The sequence below is a fragment of the Carcharodon carcharias genome, chromosome 14, assembly GCF_017639515.1.
Source record: "Carcharodon carcharias isolate sCarCar2 chromosome 14, sCarCar2.pri, whole genome shotgun sequence".
NCBI classification, from domain to species: domain Eukaryota; kingdom Metazoa; phylum Chordata; class Chondrichthyes; order Lamniformes; family Lamnidae; genus Carcharodon; species Carcharodon carcharias.
The window spans coordinates 48,303,880-48,327,874 of record NC_054480.1 but is presented as its reverse complement, the minus strand read 5'-3'; the positions used below and the strand labels follow the sequence as shown (position 1 = coordinate 48,327,874).

The window sequence follows — 23,995 nt, the reverse complement described above, 5'->3', positions numbered from 1 at the left end:
GTTCAGCAACTTTTGCGACTCCTCAGATACTGAAGCAATCCATGTCCAAATGCAGCAAGACCTGGGCAATTTCCAGGCATGGGCTGACAAGTGGCAAGTAACATTCACATCACACAAGTGTCAGGCAATGAACATCTCCAACAAGAGAGAATCCAACCATTGCCCCTTAATGTTCAATGGCATTATCATTACCGAATCCCTCACTATCAACATCCTGGGGGTTACCATTGACCAGGAACTGAACTGGTCTAGCCATATAAATTCTGTGGCTACAAGAGCAGGTCGGAGGCTAGGATTCATGTGACGAGTAACCCACTTCCTGACTCCCCAAAGCCTGTCCAGTATCTACAAGGCACAAACCAGGAGTATGATGGAATACTCCCCACTTGCCTGGATGAGTGCAACTCTCACAACTCTCAAAATGCTTGACGCTGAACAGGACAAAGCAGCCCGCTTGTACCCTGACTTCGGAAGTATATCGCCGTTCCTTCGCTATGGCTGGGTCAAAATCCTGGAACTCCCTTCCTAACAACACTATGGGTGTAACAACGCCACATGGACTGCAGCAGTTCAAGAAGGCAGTTCACCACCACCTTCTCAAGGGCAACTAGGAATGGGCAATAAATGCTGGCCCAGCCAGCGAAGTCCATGAATGAATAAAAAAAAGTAATCCATAGAAATATTGCAGGAAGAACATCCTGGTTTGTTTCCAGGCTGTGTGCTAACATGATGGCAGACTCATAAGCTGAGACAGGAGGAGGAGGAGTCTAGAGATCAAGGCAAAGAGACTGAAGTGCAATTAGCTGATATTATCTTTGATAAGATTGTTCAGGAAGAGAGAATGGGAGGAGAATGAAGCTAAAGTGTTTAGCTCAAGGAAATTGATAGAGTTACAAAAAGATCTGAAAATAAAGCAGGTACACCAAACAGCTTACTCAGAAGCAGGAAGGAAATTCTGAGAGTAGGAATAAAGAAAACCCAGGCTAAAATACAGAAGCAGTTTTACTGGCCTGGATTGCATAAAGAACTAGTCAGGTTCTGTCAATCATGTCACACATGTCAGGTGATAGGAAAACCTCAAGCAATAATAAACCTGTACCTTTAATTCCTATTCTAGCATTCCAGGAGCCTTTTACTAGTGTCCTAACTGATTGTGTAGGGCCTCTCCCTAAGACAAAAAGTGGAAATCAGTACTTGCTGACAATCCTGGTTGTATCCACTAGATTCCTGGAAGGATATTATTTAGAAATATCACAGCAAGAAGGATTGGAGAAGAAATGACCAAATTCTTTATCAGACATGGTTTGCCAAAAAAAATACAATCGGATCAGTGTTCAAAATTTCATTCCATTGTTGTTTAGGGAAGTAATGAACAGCCTAGGGAATAAAACAGTTTAAATCATCAGTTTATCATCCTGAATTGCAATAGGCTTTAGAGAGATGGCATCAAATTTTAAAGGCTCTTATGAGGGCATATAGTCAGGACTACCCACAAGACTCGGAGGAGGAATTCTGTTCTTACTATTCGCTATTAAAGATACACCTAATGACACAACAAAATCCTTTTGAATTAGTATATGGTCATGAAGTGAGGGGACCACTCAAACTGATTCAGGAAAAGTTAGTGAGTAAGAATTTGGAAACTACACTCTTGGACTATGTATCAAACTGCAGGGAATGATTGAACACACCATGAATTAGCTAAAGAACATTTAAAAATATCACAGCAAGTGAAGATGACAGAAGCTGATAGGAAGGCAAAAACTCATAGCTTTATAGCTGGGGGAAAAGTGTTAGTTTTGTTGCCAGTATCAGGTGAACTGTTAAAAGCCAGATTTAGTGGACCTTAACAAATTGAAAAGAAATTAACTGAAGTGAATTATTTGGTAAGCACTCCAAATAGAAGAAAAACCTACAGGGTATGTCATATTAACATGGTCAAAAGGTGCTTCGATAGGGAGGATAACCAAAATAAGAAGCAATTGAAGTGATAAATCAGGAAAAGGAAGTGGGGGTGGAAGATTCTGAAACTGATTTTCCTCGAATTCAATTGGACAATGAGGAACTGCTTAAACATTTGAATAAAATACTGAGTTACCTTCCAGATAAGAATTGAAGTGACTTGAGAGAGCTATTGCAGTCACAAAGAACTATCTGTGGGGATAAATTGGGAAAAACAAAGTTAGCTGTACATTATGTAGAAGTGAGGAATTCTGTTCCAATCGAGCAACATCCTTATAGGTTGAATCCAGTAAAATTATCGCAAGTACAAAAATAAATTGAATTTATGCTCAAGAATGGCACTATTGAGTTGAGTTGCAGCAATTGGAGTTTCCCTATTCTGATGGCACCGAAGCCAGATGGAGCACAAAGGCTGTGTGTGGATTATCGAAAAGTGAATGCAGTGACGAAAGCGAATTCATACCCTTTTCCACATTTGTAAGACTGCATTCAGAAAGTAAGACAATCAATCAAAGTTCATTACAAAGATTGACTTGCTGAAAAGATATTAGCAAGTACCACTACAGGAAAGGGCAAAAGAGGTTTCATCTTTTGTAACACCAGATGGGCTCTAACAGTTCAAAGTCATGCAGTTTGGTATGAAAAATGCACCAGCAACCTTCCAGAGACTAATGAATAAGGTTATTGCTGGATTGAGTCACTGTGCTCTGTACATTGATGATTTGGTGGTATTCAGTCAAATGTGGGAGGAACACTTACAGCTTCTGGGAGAACTATTTGATCATCTGTAAGGAGCTAATTTGGTGGCAAACTTGACAAAGAGTGAATTTGTGAAAGTACAGGTCACATATTTAGGCCTTACTCTTAGCGATGGTAAGATGGCTTCAAGAGATGTAAAAATAAAGGCAATTGACAAGTTCCCAGTGCTATCAACGAGAAGGGAAGTTTTATAATTTCTGGGCATGAGTGGTTTTTACAGGAAGTTCATGCCAAATTTTAGTGGCATGTTTGCTCCATTAACAGAACTCCTAAAAAAAAAACAAGTTCAACTGGACATCAAAGTGCCCAAATGCATTCAAAAATTTGAAAACAGTTTTTAGCACCAGCTTTAGTAACACTGAATTATGCCAAGTAGTTTAAATTGACTATTGATGCAAGGGATGTGGGTTTTGGTGCTGTTTTGTTGCAGGGAGATGACCCATGTATTGAAAAGCCTATGGCATATTTGTCAATGAAGTTAAATATTCATCAACAGAAATACTCTACTGTTGAGAAGGAAACATTGGGCAGAATTTTGCCGTCGGTGAGCAGGGGGCAGGGCCTGCTCACCGACGTATAAAATGACGTGGGATGATGTCGGGCGGAACCCCAGACATCATTCCTCCCTACTTAAATTTTCAGGAAGGCGGGCCCACAGCAAAATCAGCTGCGGGCCCGCCGACCTGTCAATAGCCGATTGAGGCCATTGATAGGATCATTTATACAATTAAAGGACCTGCCCATCTAACCTTAAGGTTGGTGGGCAGGCCAGGAGCCCCGGCAGCAAATAGAAAAAACATGAAACCTCATCCACCGGCGGGATGATGTTTCATGTAGGGTTTCAAAAATTTTAATGAAGTTATTAGGTAAATTATAAACATGTCCTATCTCATGTGACATTGTCACATGAGGGGGACGTGTTAGGGAATTTTTTTTTCTATTTTTAATATTTTTCAACGTGGAAGCGATCTCCCTGAGGCAGTATTTAGCCTCAGGGGGATGTGCGCTCTTTTGTGCACATGCGCGGAAGAGTGCATTGTCGCTTTTGGGGAATTCCCTCCCCCCGCCCACACAGGAAGCACATAGCCCTTAATTGGCCCGCCCACGTAAAACGGCAGTGGGGCCCACTTCTCCGGCGGGGATCGTCTCCCCACCCGCTGGAGATTGGGTCGGGCCCGCCTACCCGACAGGCAGAAAATTCTGCTCATTGAGTTTGGTACTGGCATTGCAACATTTTGAAATTTATGTTGCCAACAGTTCATCAGAAACAATTGTTTACACTGACCATAACCCATTAAGAATTTTGGAAAAGTTTTGAAACCGAAATACTAGACTGTTTAGATGGAGTCTATTATTACAACCATTTAACATGTAAATTATACTTGTGGATGGATGAGAAAACCTAATTGCAAATGCATTATCAAGGGTTTAAGGTGTAAGGAAGATTTGACATATGAAACATGGGGGAAAAAGGACTGAAATGGACTCTATTTTTACTGAAATATTGGGTATATTATCTTGTTAATACATGCATCTTATAATGTAATAGTATAGTGTATAGAGATAAGTAGTAATTAATAGGAAAGAGGTTGAGAAAATGAAACTGTCTTTTTTAATTATGATTGTTCATTTTCTTAAAAAAGGGGAGAGGTGTCAAGAAAGCAAGAAATTGTGATATTTTTCTTCTGTTAATAACCCTGTCATAGTTCTTATGTATACAGGCTGTTGGGGGTTGTAAATATAATAACTGGAGTAAGAGTAAGAGTGACTGCAAGAATGCAAAACCAACAGTAAGAAGTGGCTTTAATATGTTAATGAACCAAGAGGAACTTCAATAAGAATTTTACATAAAACAATAACAGGAGTAGTTTTGAACTGAGTTATTTTAGTTCAAGGGGGGTATATGCAGGTTGTAAAATGGTGTAAGTAAATAAGGTAAAGATAGGATAAGTTTACTTTTTTAAAAACCTAAGAGCTAAGTAGAGTCTAATCAAGTCTGGGAAGAAAGCATTTCTATAAAGACTGGCTGAGGCAATGGGTGGAATCATCCCAGGTTTACACTAGGTGCAGTAGCGGATGGGTAAAACGTTGCTTTACTTGCTGGCGTGATGGCAGGTTTTCACGCCTTGTCGTCCCAAACCCACCACTTTATTTATGCATTCCTGGGAAGCATGCTGTTTCCATGGTGGGCAGGCATGCCATTCGCTCACCTGTCATCACCTCGCTGCCTCATCATGCTAGGCACTATATTTAAAGTCCAGCCGCGCACACATATCTCAGTGCTTCCAGCCCATGACGACTGTGGGAAGATGTCCACAAAAGACTGCAGTCCCCAGGTTCAGCGGCACATCTCTGGGGCACTTTTGGATGCCGTGGAGGAGTGATGGAATGTCTTCTATCCCCACTCTGGCCACAGGATGGGCTTGACCAACTAGGCCTGAGATGTGGTGGCAGTGGTGGTCAGTGCCAACCACCTTCAAAAGAAAACAGCACCCAGTGCTGCAAGAGGATGAAAAATCTCCACCTTTCCACCAGGGCAAGTCACTCTTCTCATCACCTGAGAGGAGATTCAGCAGGGGGAGATGCACAGCCAAAATTAGAAGAGAGAGCAATTGAGTCTGGAAGGCATAGAAATTATAGGCCAGTTAAGGCACAAGGGAATTTGGCAAGATTGGATGGTATTTATTTTAATGCAAGGAGTCTGACAAATAAGGCAGATGAGTTGAGGGCACAAATTAATACATGGAAGCATGATGTCATTGCTGTCACAGAGATATGATTGAGAGAGGGGCAGGATTGGCAGCTCAATATTCCAGGATATAGGGTCTTCAGGCAAGACAGGGAAGGAGGTAAAAGAAGAGGGGGTATCACAATATTGATCAAGGAATCAATTACAGCAATTAGGAGGGATGACATCTTAGAAAGCTCCTCAAATGAAGCCATATGGGTAGAACTGAAAAACAAAAAAGGAGCAATCACATTGCTGAGAGTGTACTATAGGTCCCTAGAGTGAAATGGAAGAGCAGGTATGTAGGCAAATTTCAGAGAAGTGTAAAAATAATAGGGTAGTAATAGTGGGGGATTTCAACATTAACTGGGTTAGTCATAGTGTGATCGGTTTAGAGGGAGCGGAATTCTTAAAATGCATCCAGGAGAGCTTTTTAAGCCTGTACAGAGAAGGTCCTACAAGAGAGTGGGAGGTCCTGGACTTAATTTTAGGGAATGAAGCTGGGCAAGTGGTAGAGGTATCAATAGGGGAGCACTTTGCAGATAGTGATCATAATTCCGTTAGGTTCAAGGTTCTTATGGAAAAGGACAAGGATGGGCCAGAAATTAGAGTTCTAAATTGGGGGAAGGCAGATTTTAATAAGATCAGTTATGATTTGGCCAGAGTGGACTGGGAGCAGCTACTTTTAGGTAAATTTGCATCAGAGCAGTGGGATTCATTCAAGAAGGAAATAGGGAGAGTACAGGGCCAACACATTCCAATAAAGACAAAGGATGGGACCAACAAATCCAGGGAACCCTGGATGTTGAAGTATATACAGGATTTGATAAAGAGAAAAAGGGAGGCTTATGGTAGATACCGAGGGCTCAAAACAGTGGAAGCCCTAGAGGAGTATAGAATGTGTAGGGGGGATCTTAAAAAGGAAATTAAGAGAGCAAAATGTGGTGTGAATAAACATTAGCAGGTAAAATAAAGGAAAATCCAAAGTTATTTTACAATTACATTAAGAGTAAGAGGATAACTAGGGAAAGAGTAGGGCCCATTAAGGACCCGAATAGTAATTTGTGTGTGAAGCCGGAAGACGTAGGTAGAGTTTTAAATGAATACTTTGTGTTGGTGTTCACAAGTGGGTGGGATAACATGGGTATGGAAATCAGGTAGAAGACTGTGATATAATTCAATAAATTAGCATTAAAAAGGAGGAGGTTCTAAGTCGTCTCACAGGCTTAGAAGTAGATAAATTTGCAGGCCTGGATGAAATGTATCCCAGGTTGTTCAGTGAGGCAAGGGAGTAGAGAGCAGGGGCACTGGCAATAATTTTCAATACCTCTCTGGCCATAGTAGAGGTGCCAGAGGACTGGAGGACAGCCAATACGGTACCATTATTCAAGAAGGGAGGAAGGGATAAACCAGGGAACTACAGGCCAGTCAGTTTAACCTCAATGTGAGGAAACTATTGGAAGCAATTCTGAGGGACAGAATTAATCTACACTTGGAGAGGCAGGGATTAATCAAGGACAGTCAGCATGGTTTTGTTAAGAGGAGGTCATGTCTGACCAATTTGATTGAATTTTTCGAAGAGGTGACCAGATGTGTAGATGAGGGCAATTCATTTGACGTGGTCCACTTGGGCTTCAGCAAGGCTTTTGATAAGGTCCCATATGGGAGACTGATAACGAAGGTAAGAGCCCATGGGATCCAATGCAATTTGGCAAACTGGATCCAGAATTGGCTGAGTTGCAGGAAACAAGAGGGTGATGGTCGAGGGGTGTTTTTGTGACTGGATGCCTGTGTCCAGTGGGGTTCCACAGGGATCGGTGTTGGGTACCTTGCTGTTTGTGTTACATATAAACGATTTAGATTTGAATATAGAAGGGTTAATCAATAAGTTCGCGAATGACATGAAAATTGGTGGGGTGTTAAATAGTGAGGAGGATAGCTTTAGATTGCAGGGGGATATAGACGGGCTGGTCAGATGGGCTGATCAGTGGCAAATGAAATTTAATCCGGATAAGTGTGAGGTGATGCACTTGGGCAGGACAAAAAAGACACGGGAGTACACAATGAATAGTAGGACCCTGGGCAGTACCGAGGATCAGAGGAACCTTGGTGTACATGTCCACTTGTCCACATTTCCCTTAAGGTAGTGGGACAGATAGATAAGATGGTTAAGAAGGCATATGGGATACTTGCCTTTATTAGCTGAGGTATAGAATATAAGAGCAGGGAGGTTATGCTGGAACTGTATAAAACGCTGGTTAGGCTACAGCTAGATTATTGTGTGCAGTTCTGGAATCCGCATTGTAGGAAGGATGTGATTGCACTAGAGAGAGTGCAGAGGAGATTTACCAGGATGTTGCCTGGGCTGGAGAGTTTTAGTTATGAGGAGAGATTGGTTAGACTGGGGTTATTTTTCCTGTAGCAGAGGAGATTGAGGGGGAACATGATTGAGATGTATAAAATTATAAGGGGCATAGATAGGGTAGACAGGAAGGAACTTTTCCCCTTGGTGGAGGGATCAATAACCAGGGGGCATAGATTTAAGGTAAAGAGCTGGAGGTTTAGAGGGGATGTGAGGAAGAATTTTTTCACCCAGAGGGTGGTGGGAATTTGGAACCGATTGCCTGAAAGGATGGTAGAGGCAGAAACCCTCATAACATTTAAGAAGTATATGGATGTGCACTTGCAATGCCATGGTATACAAGGCTACGGGCCTAGTACTGGAAAATGGGATTAGAATCGTTAGGTACCTGTTCGACTGGCGCAGACTTGATGGGCCAAAGGGTCTTTTTCTGTGCTGTAGACCTCTATGACTCTATGACCCGGACACTCACAAACCCATCATACATCCACAAGGCTCTCACTCACTGCTGGTTCAAGGGACATCATCATTCACTCTCACATTCTTCATGTCTCATTCATCACTCTCATTGTCCTCATCCCACCATGGGACCACTCACTACCCACACACGCCAGACACGCTTATCATCTGGGCTGGCAGGCATCCTGCTTACATGTTCTCCATCTCTATTCACGCAAGACAAGCTGGCACACAACAACAGGGAAAGGTTGCAGACCGGTGGAGGAATGTCTGAAATCAAGGTCCTCATAGACTTTGAAAACAGAGCTGTCCAGCTGCCGGTGAGGATCTGGGCCAGTTCTGTGTTCACGATGAGGTCGGTGGTGCTCTACCAAGTGAGAAGCCAGCAGTGCAACATCCATCAGATAACCATGCTGTGACTGATGTGCCCTGTTTCACAGGCCACTGCCATGCACTAATTACCTCCCCTTGTTTCCCCAGGCACATCTGGGAAGCAGCCAACGGAGTCCAGGACCCAGGGCCTGCAATCAAGCCCCAAATAAATTTCAGAAGAGGAATCTGGAGGCATCCTCCTTGAAGTTCCGTCACAGTGCTCACCCAAAACCTTCACCCTTGGTGGGACCTAGCTTTAGAATAGCCTTGGGATCATAATCTGCTGAGCACATCGCACTGTCTGATCCACAGCAGGCGGTGGCAGGGACTTCCCAGCTGTCCGGCACTTGGAAGACTTCTGGAGGCCAGAAATTTGCTGATCCCGAGTCAGATGATGAGCCTTTGGGCTTAGTCATGTCACTGTTGCTGGAGCTGCAAAGGCAAGCTCAGAAACATCAGGAAGGATATGTCTGCTGCATTCCTCATGTTGCAAGTCACAATGGAGGAGTCCGTCCAACTTCAGTCTGAAGTGATAGCACCGGCATGCCAATGCACCAGTGTCAACACTGGTAGGATGGTGGTCACCATGGAGACCTTGCTCCAGGACATTGGAGTTGACGCTGCACAGCCATCGCTGATACCATAGTTGGCCCCCAACAGTGTATATGCGAGAGGTAGTGACAGCAGCTTGATTTCACGCCACTACCCCTTCTTCTCAAGGAGTCAGCCTGGGGCCCTCAGGCACCTAAAGGGAGGAGGATCAGCAGGTGCATACCCTGGGGCCATCTGGTGACTCCGGGAATAACTGCCCAACCAAATCCCCTCTTTCTGTGACAGCAGCTCCAGCTCCACAGGCCAAGGAGGGTGCCACTGCAACACAGCAGGACTTCGAAAGTAGGCTGGGGCCCTCCAAGTCTCGGCCCTCCAGAGGACACCCTCCCAAGGTCATCACAGACAGGCGTTGCAGTCAGCAGGCTGCTTCCACCTCCGCTGTGGATGTCTGGGGAGCACCAAGATATAGCAGCAGGGTTAGGAAAGTTAAGAATTAGTTGCACAGCCTGGGAATGAGTGTTAATTACTTATACATACTGTTCACATAGGAACATAGAAAGTAGGAGCAGGAGTAGGCCATTCGGCCCGTCAAGCCTGCTCTGCCATTCAATATGATCATGGCTGATCCTCTATCTTAAAATGCATGTTCCTGCTTTCTCGCCATACTCCTTGATGCCCCTAATATCCAAAAATGTATCAATTTATTTCTTGAATATGCTCACTGACCCGGCCTCCACAGCATTCTGTGGTAGAGAATTCCACAGTTTGACAATCCTCTGAGTGAAGAAATTTTTCCTCATCTCAGTCCTAATTGGCCTGCCCCGTATCCTGAGGCTGTGGCCCCTGGTTCTAGATTCACCAGCCAGGGGAAACATCCTCCCTGCATCTAGTCTACCTAGCTCTGTTAGAATTCTATACATTTCAAACAGATCGCCTCTCATTCTTCTAAATTCTAGTGAATACAGGCCCAGTCAAACCAATCTCTCCTCATATAACAGTCCTGCCATCCCCGATATCAGTCTAGTGAACCTTCGCTGCACTCCCTCTATGGAAAGTATATCCTTTCTTAGGTAGGGAGACCAAAACTGCACGCAATACTCCAGGTGTCATCTCACCAAGGACCTGTATAGCTGCAGTAAGACATCCCTACTTCTGAACTCAAATCCTCTTGCAATGAAGGACAACATATTGTTTGCCTTTCTAATTGCTTGCTGCGCCTGCCTATTTACTTTCATTGACTGGTGTACAAGATACCCATATCCCTTTGTACATCCACATTTCCTAATATATCACCATTTAAATAATACTCTGCCTTTCTGTTTTTCACACCAAAGCATATAACTTCAAATTTATCAGGCCCTGTGAATTTTCTAGCCTTTAACCCCATTAATTTCTCTAGCACCATTTTTTTAATAATACTGATTTTCTCCAATTTCTCCCTCTCACTAGACCCTTGGTTCCCCAACATTTCTAGGAAATTATTTGTGTCCTCTTTTGTGAAGACAGAACCAAAATGTGTTCAATTCTTCTGCGATTTCTTTGTTCCCCATTATAATTTTCCCCGTTTTTGACTGTAAGGGACCTATATTTGCCTTTGCTAATCTTTTTCTCTTTTCATATTTATAGAAGCTTTTACAGTCAGTTTTTATGTTCCTTGCAAGTTTACTGTGATATTCCATTTTCCCCTTCTTGATCAATCTTTTTGTTCACTTCTGCTGAATTCTAAACTGCTCCCAATCCTCAGGCTGCTGCTTTTTCTAGCAATTTTATATGTCTCCTCTTTGGATTTAATACTATACCTAATTTCTTTTGAAAGCCATGGTTGAGCCACCTTTCCTGTTTTACTTTTGTGCCAGACAACAATGAATAATTGTTGTAATTCATGCATACGTTCCTTAAATATTAGCCATTGTCTATCCACCATCAACCCTTTTAGTAAGGTTCTAATTTCCTGCTTAATACCTTCCCTTATATCTCCAATACTGTTTGGGGGCCTATGGATAACCCCCACCATCATTTTCTTCCCCTTGGTATTTCTTATCTGCACCCAAACAGATTCCACATCATGATTTTCCGAGCCTTCCTTCCTCACTATTGCATTGATTCCCTCCTTTACTAACAATGCTACCCCACCTCTTTTCCCTATTTGTCTGTCCTTCCTAAATATTGAATACCCCTGGATCTTCAGTTCCCATCCTTGGTCACCCTGCACCTTAGTCTTCGTAATTGCAACTATATCATAATCGTTTATATCTATTTGCGCTGTTAATTCATCTATCTTATTGCAAATGCTCCACGCATTAAGATACAATGCCTTTAGACCTGTCTTTTTAACCTCGTTAATCATCTTAGCTTTATTTTGCACTGTGACCCCATTTGCTTTTTGCCTTTGTTTTTTCTGCCTTCCACTTTTACTTCTTACTTTGCTGTCTTTTGTTTCTATCTGTGTTTCTCCCTCCTCTGCCTCCTTGCTCAGGTTCCCATCCCCCTGCCATTTAAACCCTCTCCAACCACACTAAAAAAAAAACCCCCTCCACTGGGGACATTGGTCTCGGTCCTGCCCAGGTGCAACCCGTCCTGTTTGTACTGGTCCTACCTTCCCCAGAACTGGTCCCAATGTCCCAGGAATCTGAATCTCTCCCCACTACATCATTTCTCCAGCCACTTATTCATCTGATATATCCTGTTATTTCTACTCTCGCTAGCACGTGGCACTGGTAATAATCCTGAGATTACTACCTTTGAGGTCCTACTTTTTAGTTTGCGTCCTAACCCTCTATATTCAGCTTGGAAGACGTCACCTCTTTTTTTACCTATGTCGTTGGTACCAATATGTACTTCAACCACTGGCTGTTCGCCCTCCCCCTTCAGAATGCCCTGCAGCCTCTCCAAGACATCCTTGACCCTGGCACCAGGGAGGCAACATACCATCCTGGAGCAAAAATATCCTGGAGTCTCTTTTGCGGTTGCAGAAACACCTGTCTGTTCCCTTTACTATTGAATCCCCTATCACTATAGCCCTGCCACTCTTCTTCCTCCCCACTAGCGGTGCCATAGACTTGACTCCTGCTGCTTTCCCCTGGGAAATCATCTCCCCCAACAGTATCCAAAATGGTACATCTGTTAGAGAGGGGGACGGCCACAGGGAACTCCTGTACTACCCACCTTCCTCTACTTTGCCTGGTGGTCACCCATCCCCTTTCAGCCTGTTCAGTCTTTACCTGCTGTGTGATCACCTCATTGAACATGCTGTCCACGATAATCTCAGCGTTGTGAATGCTCCACAGTGAATCCACCCGCAGTTCCACTGCGTCTCCATGACAAGAGCATTCTCACAGAGAGTATTCACGTTGCCATAAGCCAGACTGAAGTCAAACGTTCACAGATACAATGTGAGGATCTTTGGGGTCATGCTGTTATCATCCTCCACAAATCTAGCAGCTATGAGGGCCTCCATGGTACACCTGCCTCATCTAGCCAGTGTGAGGGCCTCACCCCCGTCATCATCGCCTTCGAGGACCTCCTCACCCTCATCCCCGTTGGTTTCGTCCTCATCGGAGGAGACCCCCACCACCTCAATCTCCTCCTCAGCCGCCTTGTCTCCCCGTTATAGCGCCAGGTTGTAAAGGGCGCAGCAGATGATGCTGATGCGTGATACGCTCTGTTGACTGTAATGCAGGACTCCACCAGACTGGTCCAGGCACCGGAACCTCATCTTCAGCACCCCAATGATCTCCTCCATCAAGTTACGAGCTGCAGCATGAGCCTTATTGTACCATCGCTCTGTTGCAGTCTGAGGCTGCCGCGCGGATGTCATCAGCCACCACATCTGGAGGTTGCCCTTGTCGCTGAGGAACCATCCCTGCAGCTTCTGTGGATGTTGGAAAACTTCAGGGATCTGTGACAGACTGACGATGTAGGAGCCGTGCACGCTCCCTGGAAACCTGCAGGATGTGTTTCTGTTGTTTGTGGACCAGCTGCACATTCAGCGAATGTAACCCTGTGCAGTTGATGTGGTTCACCGCATATTACAATGGAGATCTGAGTGCAGTTGATCGCCCCTGCACCTGTGAGAAACCTGAGATCTGGGCAAATCCAATCAATCTTACATTCTGGCCATCACCTGTCATAGGTCACCTGTGGAGCCTTGAAAGGAGCCACTGGCATAGAAATTGAGTACCATAATCACTTTCATAGCCACTGGATGCCTTCCATGTCCCTGTGCCACCAAATCCTGCAGTTGCTTGCAGATGTGACCGACCAGTTCCCTAGACATGTGCAGTCTTCGGCGATACTGGTTCTCAGTCATCGGCAGGAATGAAAGGCAGTGTCTACCGACCTTGGGTGTCGCTAGGCTCCAACCAGCAATGCCTCACTGTGGCTGTTTGGTGGTTTGTGCAGGAGCCCCAGCTGCCCCTTCTTCCTGAGATTGCTGCTGCTGCCTCTGCACATCCAAGAGCCTCAGTCACTCTCTCCTCAGTCACCTTCATTCTCTGTATGCCATCAGGCATACAACTAGTTCATCAGCCTCCATGATCCTGATGTACTCCTCCTGCAGGATGAAAGAGAGACACATGTGGTTAGCATTGGTGTACTAAGAACCTGTCCTAGTTAAGTGTGAAGGCCTCTTAGTGCTTCCCACACAGCGTTGGCCATCACTTGGATACCTAAAGACTAGTGCACTGCATGGCTACCCGAAACCGCACCCACCTCTGCCCCAATTCACCCGACCGATTGGTGGCAGCTTTGCCATCAGACTGCATGCTGTGCTCTCAGCTCAGGTATTCTTCTAACCTGCGCTGCAAGCCTCCACTGTTAGCTTGAATCATCGGGGAAACTGGTCCAAACCGGGATGCTGACATTGCAAGGGGCTGTGAGCACCTCCAGCAGTGACTGCTCCATGGTCAGCTTTAGCAAGGAGATTGCGAAACATGTGCAGTCATGCAACTGTTCTGCCGTCCACTAAATTGCTCATGACTTTGCAGTCTGTGCCGGGTTGGGGCTGGGGTGAAAAGCTTTGGAGCACATGGTGGCACTTTGGTGCCTCTGCATTGCTTGAATGGGCAGATAAGCTAGAAGCCCGACTCCAATCATATCAATGTGGCTGCGCCTGAACTGTCTCAGCTGCAGAGGAAAGGTCACTTTATACAGGTTTCCCTAATGTGTGGCCACTTCCCTCAACCATCCTACCCTAAATACTTTTAAGCTATATTCACCTTGCCCTTCCCCCGTGCACCACCCACCCCCCCTGCCCAGCATCCCTCCCCCCCCCCCCACCCCCCCCCCCCCCCCCCACAAGTTGCATCAACGGCAAGTAAATCTGGTTTGATTGCCTCCTTATTAAAAAGTTAGTACTTTTGGATTGGAAATACATTTACAGGGAAATAAATTTTAAAATAAACTTTTGTTGCAACCAACCGAGAGGGCTGATTAAAGGAGAGCCAGTTAATTCCTCCTCACCCGGTCATAACATAAGGAAGAGATACCCTGTAAAGTACGAATTTCCATATGTTGCTAGATAAAGTGCACTGCTCAGTTAGATTTGTAAAACCAGCATCTCATGCTTAACCACCTTCTGCATTTCATGAAGTTATTGCATTTGCACATTAAATGTGCTACAGAGAATTGTGTATTTTAATTAACAGCATAAGTAGCCTTTTAATAACATAATTGCTAATGATTGTCAATCAATGTCTCTTGCCCTGGAAGTAAACAATTGTCTGCAGAGTCTCATTCTTTCACATTGTGAATTGTTTTAGGAGATGTGAAAAATGTCAAATTCTACATTTTTTTTTTTACTTTTCCTTTCTGTTCCTTTTTTCTTGCTCTTAATCCAAGCTTTATTTCCCCCTCTTTATTTTTCTCTTTGTATCTGATTTGACATTCAATTTGCCAAGTCCAATTAATCCTCCTGCTCAGACATTCCTCTATTTATTTCTCTAACATTTAATCTCAAAAAAGACAATAAACAGTTTGTCCTGTTGTTCAGGTTTCCACCCTTGCCATAGTACCAAAATGGCTCATATCAAAGTCACAAGTGATATCATGTGTGACTGTGATAAAGGAAAACTATCTCTCCTTATCTTTCTCAACCCGTCTGCAACCTTTAGCACCATTGGCCAAACCATCCTCCTCCAAGCCTTTCCCACTACATTCCAGATGGGTGGAACTGTACTCATTTGGTTCCATTCTTACCTATATAGCCATATATATGGCTATATATATACATATATATATATATATATATAATAGAATCACCCCCATTAGTTTCCATTCCTGCTCTTACAGGATATATCCTTGTGTGCCTCCTATTTCTCATCTATATACTGCCCCTTACAGACATTATCCAAGAACACATCAGGTTCTACTTGTACACTGACAATGCCCAGCTCTAGCTCACCACCACCTCTCTCAGACCTTATACTGCATCTTGTCACACTGCAGGTCAACATTGGGTACTGGATCAGCAGAAATTTCCTCCAACTAAATAATAGAAATACCAAAGCCATTAGCGTCAATGTCAGCCACAAACTCTGTTCCCTAACTACCAAATCTATCTCTCTCTCTGGCAACTGTTTCAGGCTGAAGCAGGCTGTTCTATAACCTTGATATCATATTTTACCTGAGAGGCCTTTCAAACACATATCTACACCTTCACTAAAACCATCTATGTCAAACTCCTTAACATTGCCTGACTCCACTCCTACCATCTCATCTGCTGTCAAAACTCTCATCCATACCTTTGTTACATCTAGACTTGATTATTCCAATTGACTCCTGGCCACTCTCTCATGGTCTAAACTTGAGGCCATCTAAAAATTTGCTCCCCATCTCCTAACTCACACCAAGTCCTGTTCACTGATCATCCCTGTGCGTGTTGATCTACGCTCACAATTAGCACAACCTTGTTTTTAAAATTCTCATCCTTATTTTCAAATCCTTCCGTGGCCTCACCTTGCCTTTTTTCTGTAACCTCTTCCAGCTCTACAACCTTCTGAGATATTTGTGTTCCTCTAATTCAGGCCTCTTGAATTTCTCTGATTTTTATCACTCCACCACTGGTGGCCGTGCCTTCAGCTGCCAAGGTCTTGATCTCTGGAATTTCTTCCTTAAACCTCTCCACCTCTCTCTCTTCATCTAAGATACTCCTTTTAACCAACCTCTTGATCATGCTTCGTAATATCTCTTTATATCGCTCAGTGTTTGATAATGCACTTGTGAAGAGCTTTAGGATATTTTACTATGTTAAAAGCACTATATAAATACAAGTTGTTATTGTTCACCATGGCCCCAAATTCCCTATTGCTCTTGCTACACATTATCACTTTGCATTAACAGCAACTTTTTGGGCAAAAATCTTTTAAACCTAACTGTGCACAAGCAAGTCTAACTAATGGGTCATGCTGTGAGATGTTCTGCTCCAGTAAAATATGGTCCATAATTTCAAATGGAATAAGTAAACAGGCATCTGTCAGCCATCAATGTCATTTATCCTATACATTTGCTTGGTCCATCTCTGAAGAGGTGAAAAAACACTCTTTGCATTTAAGGGTGTTATTATCTTTAATGGTATTGCATAATACTTACCATAGATGAAGATTATTCTGAAGAGTTCCAACATAGCAGTTATAAATAGAGTCAAGCCAGTAGAGAAATGATCAAGTAATTGCATCCAGTAAATTCCAGCCTAAATCGATAATTGGCAAAAATACTAAGAAAATTATACTAGTCAAAATACTCTATATTGCACTTTATTAAATTACAAGTCAGTTGGTCTTTATTGGGCTACACTGTAGAATATTTGACACATACTCATCAGTAATCTCATATCTTCATTATAGTTCCAAATTATTTTGCTACCATTCTCCTTTGAAATACAATGCAGCAATAATAAAATCCAAAACATTGAACTAAATTGCCTCATTATATCCATGTTCATGAACAACATGGACCATTTCCTCTAGTGTCAAGCTCCTTTGCTACATTCAGCTATACATATAGTTGGTATATGCAAAAATATACAGAAAATCTGTGAAATTATCAGAAACTGGTGGAAAGCTGTTAACATTTGAGACACTTATGTATTCAATAAGTCTGGAAGAATCAATTATTCATCATTGATTAGGTTTTAGCCTAAATTATACACCATTTAACCACACATTTGTCTTAGCTCCCCTTAAGAAATGGTAGAAGTACCATTAGACTACTGGGTATTTTATAGATCACCAACCAGTGGGAAACATATAGAGGAGCAAATTTACAGAGTTTAGACAGAGAGGGTGGAGAGAAATTGTTCTATTGGTGAAGTGGCTGAGAACCAGAAGATGCAGATTTAAGGTGAATAGCAAAAGAACCAAAATAACATGAAACACACTATTATATGCAACAAGATTGTCATGCCTGACAGTATGGCGGAGGCAGATTTAATCATCACTTTCAAAAGGGAACTGGATATGCACCTGAAGAGAAAAAAAACAAATCAGTGTTGCGGGGAAAGGGTGGGAAGTGGGTTTAGCTAAATTGCTCCTGCAGAGAGCCAGCATGGCCTCAACGGGCCAAATGACCTTCTTCTGTGCTCTAAGCATTTTATGATTCTATGGTATTCTTTGGAAGATAACAGTTACTTCTATTACTTTTGATAAATTTAAAATAGAAATGATCTATTTCAAATCTGGAAATAACTAAGATCACTCTTATGAATTTCTTAAATTTATTTCTATTTTAGGTGCAAAATTTACTGTGAACTTGCTACAACTTGCATAAAGAGGAACTGGTACTGACACCCAGCTTGTCTTCCAAGTTTCAAGGTCGTATGATACAGCTATAAGTGTCAATTTTTTAAAATGCAAAGAATTGGTTAGCATTTCTAAATTAAATATGCAGTGTATATTAATTGGATTATGTAAATATTCCTGTTGATTTTCTATTAAGAAATTTCTGCACTTAGTCAATATTCCATATTCTTTACAAATAAACCTGCATACACTATAGGGTAGAAATTACTGTCAATGATGTTGCTATATGAATACTTAACCGCTAATAAATTAAGAGAAAAATTGAAGGAAGCACATTGGGCATTTGTACAATAACAATAACTTTCTGTCCATAAATCAGATGAACATTTAACAATTTCTAATGGGACACTTCTTTCAACAATCTCAGGGGAACTTGGAGTGGATCTGGAGCGGATCCCTGTAAAGTGTTTGCTAGCACAACAAGATATAGAAGAGCAAACTTACAGGGTTTAGACAGAAAAGATGGAGAGAAATTGCTCCCATTGGTGAAGCGGCTGAGAACCAGAAGATGAAGTTTTAAGGTGAATGGCAAAAGAACCAAAGGCAACATGAAAAAAACTATTTTATGCATCGAGAGTGTTTTATGTCTGACAGTATGGTGGAGGTAGTTTCAATTGTCGCTTCAAAAGGGAGCTGCATACGCACCTGAAGAGAAAAAAAATGCAGTGCTATGGGGAAAGGGTGGGGAAGTGAGATTAGCTAAATTACTCCTGCAGAGCCAGCATGACATTACCATGTTTTAGCTATGTAAACAAACTGGTAAAAGTCAAATTGAGACAGATTATTAAAGACAGCAAACAGAAATACTTTAGAGAAACAGAACCAGAACTGATAGGAAATCTTGCTACGTCTAGTAGTTGAATAATGTACACCCAAACAAGTCACCAGTTTTAATTTTTGTTTTAACTCTCCATAACATTTATATATATTCTGTTCACTAATCCTCAAAAAAGTCACAGAATGGGTAGCAAAACTAATGCATGTGGTGCAGTTTCAAAGTGTATGGGAAACTGTATGGCCCAATCTTGTATCAAAAATGTACATCATCTATTGGCTAGTCAGTGATTAATAGTTTCATTGGCGGTGGCTGCCAAACAGACCATTTCACCCTTATAAGCACAGCAGCAATTGCAACCATGGGGGTTACAGTCCAGAATTTGATTTAAATTCACAGGCTGCTTTTTTTGCATGGAGATGCAACTATATTAATGAGTGGCAAAAGATTTCAGTGAAGATTTGTAAAACCTGAAGGAAGCTTAGGTGTGGCTGAAAAACTTATTCCTTGGTCTTTTGCACTGAAAATGGTCATTATGCTATTCTTACAAGATTGTTTTGGCATTGGTTTCCAGCAAATTCTAAGCAAAGTTATTGAGCATATAGCACTAGAATTCCTACTCCTCCAAAAGAAGTCAATACTACAACCTATTCTTACTCAATTTAACACAATTAATGTGAAGTTAAGCAGTGTTCTGCATAAATTCATCAAGTCAACAAGATCAGATCTGGTGAGCTTAACAAAGTAGCATCGCAGCAGTGAAAGAACAGAATAGTATGGAGGAATTTTCTACCTGAAAGTGTGCATAAATCAGCCATTGTTCAGTATATGATAGTGGAACAGAAGAGGCAACCATGGGAGAACAACAGTATCAGAGAAACATGACTTGGGGACGGGCTATCATAGGGAGTAGAAACAGCTGCAAGTTGCTACACATATTTTAAATACAATGCTTTTCCATTGAACAGTGCTGTTTCTGTCCATGTTTAACATGTTTTGTTGCCATTTGTATCCCCACTTTCCCCATGTTGGTTATAGACCTGCACATTACTACCACATAGTACTACTCACCCCAGGCTGAGGAAGTAGTACCATTGGATGACAGCACAATCATCATGATAAGCTGCATGAGATACAGTACTCCAACTAACCAGCATCAATTACTGAGGTCCTTTCGCTCCATTTTTTATGGGTTTATATTGTTTTCAGACACAGCCATTTCTTTTTGCTTATTCATTCAGGGGATGTGGGCATTTCTGGCAAGGCCAGCATTTCTTTCTCATCCCAATTGCCCTTGGGAAGGTGGTGATGAACTCCCTTCTTAAACCACTGCAATTCATGTGATAAAGGTACTGTCAGTGCTGTTTGATAAGAAGTTCCAGCAAAGATGAAGGAGTGGCAATATATTTCCAAATCAGGATGGTATGTGATTTAGAGAGGAACTGAGAGGTCATGATGATGCCCCCATGCATCTATACTGCTTTATCCTTCTAGGTGCTACAAGTCATTGGTTTCAGAAGTGCTGTTGAGGGAGGCTTGCCGAATTTCTACAGTTCACCTTCTAGATGGTAAGCACCACAAGCATGTTATGCCATTGGTGGAGGGACTCAATGTTTAAGATGAAGGATGGCATGACAATCAAGTGGGCTGCTTTGTCTTGGATGGTGCTGAGCTTCTTGAGCGTTGTTGGAGCTGCAATCACCTAGGCAAGTAAAGATCATTCCACCATATTCCTGATTTATGCCTTGTAGGTGGTGGAAAGGCTTTGGGGCATCATGATGTGAGTATACACAGCCTCTGACCGACTCTTGAAACCACAGTATTTATATGGCTTATCCAGTTATGTTTTTGGTCAATGGTGAACCTAGGATATTGATTCTGGATGATTCAACCTATTTCTAATCCACAAATTGCCTCTTGGTGACATTATCCATAAACACTTCAGGTTCCACATACATGTTGACGAGACCCAAGCTCTACCTCACCACCATCTCATTCGAGTCCTCCATTGTCTTCAAATTGCCAGACTGCTTTATTGGCCAGCCTAGTCAGTGAAAGGCATGGCACCAATGATGGAACAATTATTTTGAGGATGTGCAAGAACTGGAAAAGTGCAGAGATCTTGGTGATTTGTAGTACTGGAGTGGGTTAGACAGATAAGGAGAGGTGAGGCCATGGAGGGATTTGAAAAGAAGGACAGTAATTTTAAAATAAATGTGTTGCCAGAAAAGGAGCTAATACAAGTCAGCAAGCACAAAAGAGATGGATGAATGCGACATGGTGAGAGTCAGGATACAATTGCAGAGTTTTCAATGAGCTATGTAATGTGGAAGTTGGGAGACCATCCAGGAGAATATTGGAATAGTTGAGTTTAAAGGTAACAAAGGCATGGATGAAGGCTTCAATAGTAGATGAACTGAGACAGGGTAGAAGCAAATGATGTTTCTTGTTATTCATTCTTGAGATGAGGGCATCATTGGCAAGGGCAGATGGGATTTTAACAACAATCGAGTGGTTTCATGATCATCATTAAGCTGAAGAATTTCTTATTCCAGATTTATTAATGGCATTTGAATTGCCCCAGCTCTTGTGGCGGGATTTGAACTCATTATTTTCACCACCTGAAGAATTGCTGGGAAATGCATCCCTGCTAATATTGGCTGCCCTGCAGCCACTTAACACTCAGCAGATCATTAACTGACGAAAGCTGAAACTTCCATCCTCATCTGGGGAGGAAGTCCTGTCTTCGATAGGTGTTGGCCAATTAGCTGGCAGCTTGAAGTCCCAGCAGCACCAGGTTTGAACAGTGGCCGCTGCTGGGACTACACGCATTCCTCAAAGAAGAGGAGGCCAGACTTCAGTTAAGTCTGGGATATCGGCAGGCCCGAGCAGGAGGGTTGAGGGGCTGGGTTTGAGAGAGTGGTGGTGGTGGGTAGGGGCAGAGTTAAAGGGGGAAGTATGATCTTTTGTGGGGGCACCTCCAATGGGCACAGGGGACCCTGAAGGTGGTCCCCCCCGCCCTGCCTTGCCTGACACCAGCTCATCCAGTAAAGGTTGCCAGGCCACCAACCTGGCATGGGCCTCCCCATGTTGCAGGTAAAATTAATTGGCCACTTAAGGGACTGAAGGGTGGGCAGGCTGCCTGACGCCTCCACTGCCCCATGTAAAGTAGGAGATGGAGTGAGCAGGTAGGCAGCCGGCAAGCCCCCTGCCTGCAAACCCACCAGCGGGAGACTAAAATTCTGCCCCAGGTTTCTGCAGCATTCATCCAGGCCTCTTGGTTAAGAGTCCAATAACTTTACCACTATACTACTGTCTCCTTTAGCTGTGAAAGTAGTTAAAGCAGCAGATATGTAATCAAAAGCTCACCTCTGGGTCAAATTCAACACCACTGCTGTGAATAGTCTGCTTCAATTTCAGGAAGTTGCCAAGGAAAAGAATGGAGTCAGTCTATCGGGAATGAAATATATGGCAGCTATTGAAGAAATTAGCTTCACTCTTCCTGATATTTATTTGTAAGAAATTTCTGCTCATCCAATATTGGATGTCAGACAAGGAGGAATTGAGAGGGGTGGTGTTAAGGTACAGAAGAGTTTGGGTGTTGTTAGCATACATGCGGAATCTGAAGTGTTTTCAGATGATGTTGCCAAGGGGTAATGTGTAGATGTGAAATAGAAGGGGCCAAGGGTATATCCTTGGGGGTTACCAAAGATAATGTTAAAGGATCTATCCTTGGCTCCCTCTTATTTCTCATCTACGTGCTACCCTTTGGCAACATCATCTGAATGCACAGAGTTAGTTTTCAGATGTATTTGATGATACCTACTCTATTTCACCACCATCTCTCTTGACGCTTCCACTGTTGCTAAATTATCAGACTGCTTACCTGGCATCTATTAATGGACAAGCAGAAATTTCCTCCAATTATTGGGAAGACTGAAGCCATTGTCTTTTGTCCCCACTGTCATGACTCACTGGGGATAGTGCACTGTAATATCAAGCCCCACTGTTCCCCAAGCCATTACAAATGTGAAAAAGTCTGATCAAACCGCCAGATTGCCTCAATTCACCCTGTTTAATTTAGGCTAACAGAATACGAGGAATCAGGTTGTAAACTGAATAAGTAAATAACTGTTTATTGAACAACCTGTCATCAACCAGTGGCAAGAGAAAGAAACATGAGCTGCTAATTTCTAACACTATAACTTAAACTCTACTGCCTTCTTAAATCCCTATACACACACAAACAAGACACATAAAAACATGGATTTTAAGGGTGGGAAAAAAACAGTTCAATAGCACCAGTTCCAGAATACAGGACTCGATTGATTGATTTTGATCGATGTCTTCCAATTTCCTTTCAGTTCCTGTTGATGACACGAGGTGGTCTTCCAGCATTTTCAGTATTTAGTTCATTGGTTGAGCACTTGCCTTTCAAAGTCTCTAACAGTGATTTTCCCCTTTGCCTCTTGACAGGAATTTTCAAAGTTAGAAAGAACAGGTTATAGAGAAATGAAGAAAATTGATTTTAGATATTTTCTCTTTGCAGGCCAGGAGCTTTCTGCTGTACTGCTTCTCACACAAAACCTGGTCACCTGGTCAGGAGCCAACTAAAATGCTGTTGCCAGGCAGCTCCCTTGGTCCAGGATTACTTTTTGGCACCATCCTGTTTTTCATGGCACATTCTGTTCCAAGACTGCAACATTGTATATATCTCTCATCCTGTTCCAGTGGATATGTCTTTCAACCTGCAGCCATTGTAATTTTAATCCCCAGTCCAACAGAAAATAAAAGGAAATGTTCTTCTCATCAGTCCACAGAAATATTCCTTACACCACTCCACACTCCATTCCCTAGTTACCGAGTCTATCAATCTCTCTGGCAACAGTCTCAGGTTAAGACCATTTGCTTGTAACCTTGGTGTCACATTTAATCCCGAGATGAGCTGCCAATCTCATACTTGTGCCACTGCCAAGTCCACCTATTTCCACCTCCGTAACATTGCCTGACTTCGTCCCTGCCTCAGCTCATTTGCAGCTGAAACTCGTGTTCATACTTTGTTACCTCTAGACATGCCTATTTCAACTCATTTCTGGATGGTCTCCCACATTCTATCCTCTGTAAACTTGAGGACATCCAAAAGCCTGATGCTCATGTCTTAATGCACAGCAAGTCCTCTTCCCTGATCACACATTTACTCACTGACCAACATTGACATCTAGTCAAGCAAA

The 23,995-nt window shown here is 42.8% G+C and overlaps 1 pseudogene; it reads right to left on the bottom strand.

The window, feature by feature from the left end:
* The window catches only part of LOC121287530, a 70,913-nt pseudogene that overhangs the window by 15,329 nt on the left and 31,589 nt on the right, over positions 1-23,995 (bottom strand).